The sequence below is a fragment of the Epinephelus moara genome, chromosome 16 (genome assembly GCF_006386435.1).
Source record: "Epinephelus moara isolate mb chromosome 16, YSFRI_EMoa_1.0, whole genome shotgun sequence".
NCBI lineage: Eukaryota > Metazoa > Chordata > Actinopteri > Perciformes > Serranidae > Epinephelus > Epinephelus moara.
The window spans coordinates 3157741-3166332 of NC_065521.1; the positions used below are offsets into that span (position 1 = coordinate 3157741).

Consider the following 8592-nt stretch of genomic DNA (forward strand, 5'->3'; position numbering starts at 1 on the left):
TCACAGCAGCTGTACCCTTTTTTCACATGTATGCTGTTACCATTGCACATTAGTGAAAAGGCTTTTAATGTTTAACATGTTAATATGTTGATGTTATATTTCCTACTAAGAACGGAGGAGGAGCGGTGGGGGTTGCGGGGGTTTTGACGGAGAGACTGAACTACATTAGTTAAATGTGGCAGCGCTGGAAAGAAACTTAATCTTCTTCTTCCCGGCTGGTCCGCACACTTGCTTGCAGTTCGTAATACCAAGATAGCCAAGTTCACGCAACAGCAGCTGCTGCTAGTCAATGCTCATTAATGGGGCAGAGCTCTTGGCTCAAAAAGTAGTGCACACGATACAGTTTCCCTGTTCTGGAGCTTCAACCGATAACAGCACAGACACAGTACGCAAGACAACTATGCCAAATAAAGCTTTTTGTGTACTTTACTACATAGAAAACATACTGTAACATGGCTCTGTTACATGGCTATTTTAGTCTTACTCTCAAGTAATTTTACTTTATTCAAACTTGGCCAATAGGTACAGTAGGCCTGCCCATTGTTTTTTCACATTGACATATTTTATCTACATCTGTCATAAGATGTGTACATCATTCTTCTGTTTTGTTTTCTTTTATAATAGTGTTATTTATAGAATAGATGGTTCATTGATTAATCTTTTTTTGCCTTTTGACATGACCCATTTCAGATAGATAACTTTGATTACTTCCTCAGGTGAGCACACCACAAATCAGTGCAGGAAAAAGACATGTTTCCTGCCAGACTGATCCCCCCACCACATGTACCGTTGGCACTCGGTTGTCTATGAGGACATTACAGCCACACTTCAGAACTACAGGTTTGTAGCTGTGTGTAATTTTTTTTTTATTTACATGGTGATGAAAACTCATATTATTTCACTGTAACTCAGGCTGTTTCATTCAGGTGTTTTTATGCATTGTTGCTTGGATTAACTAGTGAAATAAAATCTTTTAACAGCTGTCCAGGCCTCTGTGTCCTGCAAAGACAGTTGTACATCCACACTTCCTAGTGCAGCCACCAACCCCCTTTTAACTTCCACACCCACGAAGAGACCGGCAAAAAGACCTTGTGAGGAAATGGAGGAGGAAGAGGAGGATCCATTTGAGAGCACATCTTCAATGGCAGAGTCACGAGGGGAGGATGTCACCTATGATCCTGCAAGCTCTGTCTGACTGTCACTTTCAACAGACATGTCGTAAGTTGCTCTAATGTCCCTACATGCATGCCAAATATTATGCGACTTCATTGTAAATACAAAGAGTGAATATTTTGGCAGCTACAGTCTTTATGTGTTCATTTTTTCCTCTTTTTTTCTTTCTTTCTTGAAAGTGCTGTAGTATCAAACGCTCCGCACAAGACCAAGAAGTATATTGTGCATGAGTCCTGCATTATGGAGCTGTTTGAGTTGTGCCCTATTTGCAAGTGTCTGTGTGAGGTTCGGACCAGGACGATTGGGACATTCCTAACCGTGGACCAACTGTGTCCACATTGTCAGTTCACCCGGCATTGGAAGAGTCAGCCTGTTCTGGGGAGTACTCCAGCTGGGAACATCGAATTTTCTGCAGCGGTGTACATCAGTGGAGCATCTTTCTTCAAACTTCAAAAGGTTAGACAAAAACAAAATGTATATCCTCACAGTAGAACATACCAAATAGCAGTAAATATAGCAGATCTTTATTTACCATCAAAAATGTTTTTTGTTTTTATCTAAATTCAGATCTTCAGAACTATGCAACTGCAGGTGTTCCAATATGACACCTTTCATCGACATGCCCGTATGTTCATTGAGCCAGCGATTGTACACCAGTGGACCTCTTCACAGAATGACATCCTACAACATCTCAGCCCAAAGGTGCCAAGTTTGATTCCCAATCTGGACTAGGGCCTTTCTTTATGGTGTTTACATGTTCTCTGCGTGTCTGTGCAGCTTTCCGCCAGATGCTCTGGTTTCCTCCCACCGTCGAAATATACACATTGTGTATGAAAGTGTGAATGTCACAGGGCCCACTTGAAAAAAAATTCAAACACAACTAATGAGGTTAGTCATCAACTCTTAGATGATGTCAGATAAGTATGGATGTTGACATGTTTTATATAATTCTTTGTTTGTGATTTGACAGAGCAACGAGGTTGGTGGAAGCTACCACATGGAAAAAGAGGGGCTGCAGAGGAGCCTGACCTTGTTAAATGAAAGAGGTGTGACTCTGGACTGTATTCTTACTGACCGTCATCCACAAATCCAGAAATTCCTGAGGGAAAGCAACATCACCCAATTCTTTGACTTTTGGCATATCGAAAAAGGTATTATTCCTGATAATGATTTACAGTGTAACAAATATAGAAGCACGCTCACCATATAGGTGATAAATTTGGAATTCTAGAAGCTGCATTGAAGCAGTCACCACTAAACACACACAGCATTTTTTTTGGTATGTGTGCAGCTAAATTCCATGATTACACTTATTGTCTTTCATGCTTCTCACAATCAGGTGTCCATAATGTAACATTGTTGCACTGTTAGACATGAATGTTTTTTTTCTCTACAAGTGTGATTCACTTTTTTTTTTATAAATTCTGCATAGCGAGTGATCATTCAGTGGCCCCTATGTTTGTGATTATTATTACAGAAGACCAATGTATTTCTTCTGATCTTCAGGAATTTCAAAGCAACTAGACAACTACGCCAACATGACAGACTGTGAGAGGTAACGGAAGTGGATGCATTCAATCAAAAATCACATCTACTGGACTGCAGCATCATCCGCGACTGGACCTGAGAGGGTGGCAAAATGGAACTCCATCCTGAACCATGTGCAGAATATCCACACACGAACTCCATCCTGAACCATGTGCAGAATATCCACACACATGAGGACCCCATTTTCCCTAACTGCCAACATGAACTGTGCAAAACCCGGGACAAAAAGAAATGCTGCCAACATGAACTGTGCAAAACCCGGGACAAAAAGAAATGGAAAGCAGGTTTGTTATATGCATAGAAAACATTAGTATTAAGTGTATTATTAAATTTAAAATTGTATTCATTCCTTTTGTGTCTTTTAAAGAATTCTGAAAAACAATATCCTGGGCTGCTATTTTCGTGGTCACTAAAGAAAATAGGCCTGTATTTGGCACAGGCATTGAATAAGACAGGCCTCTTTGATTATTTTTACACTAATATTCTTTCACAATTGAGATGGGAAACACTATCAAAGTGATTATTTGAATTGGATTACATTTAATATTATCGCTATTATACTGCAGTGTGAAATAATAAAGTATTGCATTTGCCGGTCAGAAAATTGTTTTTGGACCCCATCTTCTGTACTTAAAAACACACAGTCACATAGGACAAATGACAGACCAGGGGTTTATCTGAAAATAGACTATTAATTGAAGTGTTACAGTAATCAAAGAAGACTTTGTAATTGATTTGGTATTATGTTTTTCCCCTCCTATTTAGGAACACCAGAATTCTTCAAATTGGAGAAAGTCATGTTGAACAAGCGAATCCTGACAGCTGTGGAAAAAATCAGTCCCCACCACCAAACCTCATCTGTGGAGGCTTTCCACAGTGTCATCCTTCATTTTGCACCCAAGAACGTGGTTTTTCCTTTTCTTGGAATGCTGTGCAGGTAAAGATAATGGAGCTAACTCCATAAATCTTAGCATGTGCAAATTATTTTCAATGTAACATTTTTATTGTATCTCTAGACTCTACTTGGCTGTACTCTACTACAATGAGAATGCTGACCGACCACAAGCCAAAACTTCTGCTGGAGAACCAGTCTTCAAGGTGCACTTCCCAAAGGCCAAGAAGGGAGAGTGTGTGGCTAAACCAGTTCAGACTGAGCCAACTTTTTGTAAGTTTAAAATACTTTATTTTCTATCCAAATACAGAAATGCAAACTTTTAGCCATCTTATTTACATAACTTACAAAACACAATAAATTATTTATAGAATATAAAAAGAAAACAATCATGTAAAGTGAAATGCAAATAACTTTCAAAATGTTTGTTTTTGTCACATGTGCCCACACAAATAAAATGTAAGCTTTTTTTCCCCCCTTGTGCTTTATCTAAATATTGCACAGACTATGTTCAGGACTTGATGGATCTGATCTTCGAAAAAGTCTTTGTGGACCCGGCGCCTTACATGGAGGAGGTAATTCAGATTCCCATCCCAAGAGACTTGCGAGCAGAGTATGTGCGACCAGACAAAGAGGAGGTCATCGCAAGCTATGTCTCTCGCTTCAATCAAGAGGGAGAAGCTTGAATCCTACGTATCTGCCTTCTGGATCCGGAAATTCACGGCATATACGAAGACCCACACATGCTGGAACAACCACCCATACCCTCCGTCCAAGGAAGCCCCAATGCCATCCAACAAAGCTTTGATATCCCACATACCTGAAACGCCTGAAAAAACCAAGTGTTATAACACATTAATTATTTTACAACATTTTTTACATTCAGGTGTCCTGAAAAGCCCAAAAGCAACTTTTAGTTAACATCTTATTTTGAACTGTAATCTCCTGTAAATATTGTATATATATTTTCATTTTGTTTTCTATTTGGGATTTTTAAAATATGTGCATGTTTTCTATTTTTTATATAACTTTGGTTTGATTTGATCACTGTTTTTATACTCATTTATCTTGTGATTGTGAGAAAAAGAACACTGATGCTGCTTTTTTGTCTGTTGCAAATAAAAGCACCACTCAACAAATTTGTTTCATTTCAAAGATCATATATGTGAATGCAAACAAAGCTATACTGTATGAACAACATGGTTTTGAATTTTAGCTATTACTATGCTATTGTGGTATGACTGTTATGACCACTGAAATATGACTTCATAGCATGAAGTTACACAATGATGCTTATATTTTTCATGTCATACAATAATACTTAATTTTTCATGGGGGACATTGACAGAGATCATACAGATAAAACAAACCAACTTACTTCTCTATTCCCCTGCTCTGTAAACAGCCATAATTTGCTCTATAGTGGTTGAATTCCCTCTATCAACAGTAGGGATTCAAGCAAACAGGCTCTAAACCAGGGTGGTCCAACATGCAGGTCATATGGTCATCTACCTGCTGCATCCGTCTTAGGACCTAAGGTAAAGTGTATAAGGTAAGTGTTAATGTGGATAACAATGAAATGATGTAATAAGTCAAACTGTGGCCCAAACGATATCACCTGTGGTATTTCCCGGCAGCAGACATTCTCCTGCTCTGTAGGCATTGTTGCACAGTTTCCACATGAGCACCTGTAATACACACCATAAAAATATTAAATATTAAACAAGAAAATGCAAAACTGGATTATTGTAGGCTACTCAGTAACATTTCAAAAGCACATTATTTTGAATTAGAAATGATAGTTTATTGAGACTGAAGAGAATAGTGGAAATAGTGTTTGCGGTAATCATAAAACAGATGTAAGCTACAATAATTACTGTAAGATAGCCACGAGAGTATGTATAGACAAATTGCTGGTTTTTGAAGCAGGGCAAACTACAAACACAGCAGACTGCCTTGAATTCTGATAAATGAGTAGAGGTGGATGATTACAACTAGATAATATATTGATAAAACATAGCAATGTTGAATTATAGTGTCATTATTTCGTTGTAATAACTAAGCCTGTGGGTAATGGAGGGTAACGTAGGTTCGTCTGCTCAAACATTAGAATTGTGTGTTGTTCTCCAGCATTAGATTTGTTTTTTTGTTTCTCTGAGAAACACTTGGCGTTTTCAGGTTTTGTACTTTTCAATGGGCATAAGAGAGAGCCGTATACATTATATACAAAGTTACAAAAGAAAAAGAAAAAACGAGGCAATATCGCGTTGTATTGGCGTTTTGAACTTTTACCCTTTCAATAGGCATAACAAAAGGACACTATTCTCCGCTGGAAAAAACATTGTCAAAAACGTTTAAAAATATCAAAACTTACCATTCAGAAACTTCTTGCTGCATTCGCACTACTTCCTCTTGTTCTTCTTGCTGCTCTTCTCCCTCTTCAACCTCAGATTCAGGGTCAAATATATCAGTTTTGACTATCGCGCTCCTTCTAGCCGCCATCTTTACAGACTCTGTGTGGGTTGTCATGGTTGCGGGTTGGTGGGGACACGACCTTCGGGAGGGAGGGGGCGTGGAAAGCAGCAGCTCATTGCATTAAAGCCACAGTGCACCAAAACAGCTTGTCCAGAATAGGGCTGACTCAGGAGTTTTCAGGTACATGCTGTATGCCTAATCTGAGAGAAATTTTCCTGCACAAACGGCAAATACATGCTCTTGGGGGCCTCATTGAAATATTTATTATTTTTAAATGTGGCATAATATGGGACCTTTACAATTATTACCTCCGCTTAAACACGCACTGACTAATTTTAATCACAAACCCAACCTTAGCCTCAAAATAACCAAGTGGTTAGTGTAGTGTAGGTCAGACTGGGACACACCCCGAAGACAGCGCATCTTCGGCGGGGCCTTCCTTGGGGGAGAGTGTCTTGTGTTAAGTGGTCAAAACACTCGTTGATCCCAAGGCGCACAACTGACGATGTGTCCCAGGGGTGGGTGGGTACCTTGCAGCATCTTATTCCAGACTGACACTCATTCAGAAAACGCCACCCGTTTTTCGCCTTTGGGGCTTCACAGGCAGAAAATGCCTTGCTGCTTTGGCCCAATTTGGGCTACTTTGTCTCGTTTGAGCTACTTTTGCCTTTTTTGGGCAACTTTGTCCCGATTTGGGCTGCTTTGTCCCGTTAGGGCTACTTTCTCCCATTTGGGCTACTTTCTCCCATTTTTGGCAACTTTGTCCCGTTTGGACTACTTTGTCAAGTTTTGGGTTACTTTGTCCCGTTTTGGGCTACTTTTGACTTTTTTGGGCGACTTTGTCCCGTTTTGAGCTACTTTTTCCCATTTTAGCCTACTTTGTCCAGTTTTGAGGTACTTTGGCCAATTTGTGGCTACTTTATCCAGTTTTGGTCTACTTTCTCCCGTTTGGGCTACTTTGGCCAGATTTGGGGTGCTTTGTCCCGTTTGGACTACTTTGACAAGTTTTGCTCTACTTCATCCTGTTTTGGTCTGCTTTGTCCCGTTTTGGACTACTTTATCATATTTTGGTCTACTATGTCTTTTTTGAGCTACTTTGTCCCATTTTTGGCTACTTTGTCCCATTTTAGACTACTTTGTCCAGTTTTGGGCTATTTTATCCTGTTTTAGGCTACTTTATCCTGTTTTGGGCTACTTTTTCCTGTTTTGGGCCACTTTGTCCCGTTTTGGGCTACTTTGTCCCGTATGGGCAACTATGTCCCGTATTGGGCTACTTTGGCCCGTTTTAGGTTACTTTGGACCGTTTTGGGCTACTTTGTCCTGTTTTGGGCTTCTTTTGCCTTTTTTAGGCTGCTTTGTCCTATATTAGGCTACTTAGGCCCGTTTAGGGCTACTTTTGCTCATTTTAGGCTACTTCGGACCATTTTGGGCTACTTTGTCCCGTTTTGGGCTTCTTTTGCCTTTTTTAGGCTGCTTTGTCCTATATTAGGCTACTTAGGCCCGTTTAGGGTTACTTTGGCCCATTTTAGGCTACTCTGGACCATTTTGGGCTACTTTGTCCCGTTTTGGGCTACTTTGAACCGTTTTGGACTACTTTGTCAAGTTTTGGGTTACTTTGTCTCGTTTGGGCTACTTTGTCTCCTTTGAGCTACTTTTGCCTTTTTTGGGCTGCTTTGTCCAGTATGGGCTACTTTCTCCCGTTTTTGGCTACTTTGTCCCGTTTGGGCTACTTTGTCAAGTTTTGGGTTACTTTGTCCCGTTAGGGCTACTTTGTCCCATTTTGGGCTACTTTTGCCTTTTTTGGGCCACTTTATCCTATTTTGGTCTACTTTGCAAAGTTTTGGGCTACTTTGGTCCGTTTTGGGCTACTTTGACCCATTTTAGCCTACTTTGTCCAGTTTTGGGCTACTTCATCCTGTTTTGGGCTACCTTCTCCCGTTTCTGCTACTTCGTCAAGTTTTGGGGTACTTTGTCCCATTTTGTGCTACTTTGTCTCGTTTGAGCTACTTTTGCCTTTTATGGGCTACTTTGGCCCGTTTTGGTCGACTTTGTCCCGATTTGGGATGCATTGTTCCGATTGAGCTACTTTCTCCCATTTAGGCAACTTTCTCCCGTTTTTGGCTACTTTGTCAAGTTTTGGGTTACTTTGAACCGTTTTGGGCTACTTTTGCCCATTTTAGGCTATTTTGTCCCATTTTGGGCTACTTTTGGTCAATTTAGCCTACTCTGTCCAGTTTTGAGCTACTTTGTCCCTTTTGGGCTACTTAGCCTACTCTGTCCAGTTTTGAGCTACTTTGTCCCTTTTGGGCTACTTTTGCCCATTTTANCCTTTGGGGCACTTTCTCCCGTTTTTGGCTACTTTGTCAAGTTTTGGGTTACTTTGTCCCGTTGGGGCTACTTTGTCCCGTTTTGGGCTACTTTTTCCTTTTTTGGGCCACTTTATCCTATTTTGGTCTACTTTGTCAAGTTTTGCTCTACTTTGTCCCGTTTTGGGCTACTTTGTC

The 8592-nt window shown here is 40.2% G+C and overlaps 1 protein-coding gene and 2 long non-coding RNA genes across 3 annotated transcripts in view; 2 read left to right on the plus strand and 1 right to left on the minus strand.

The window, feature by feature from the left end:
• LOC126402867 (uncharacterized) overlaps positions 1-8592 on the plus strand; it is a 38950-nt gene that overhangs the window by 3868 nt on the left and 26490 nt on the right. The gene's annotated exons all lie outside the window — the stretch shown is intronic.
• LOC126402869 (uncharacterized) lies at positions 2956-4766 on the plus strand. Its single transcript, XR_007571263.1, has 4 exons — positions 2956-3005; positions 3487-3658; positions 3738-3886; positions 4118-4766. It is a non-coding gene; the product is annotated as an uncharacterized LOC126402869 (long non-coding RNA).
• LOC126402872 (uncharacterized) lies at positions 4307-6123 on the minus strand. The gene is made up of 4 exons (XR_007571266.1): positions 5988-6123; positions 5232-5301; positions 4992-5146; positions 4307-4442 (listed from the first exon to the last, which is right to left on the minus strand). It is a non-coding gene; the product is annotated as an uncharacterized LOC126402872 (long non-coding RNA).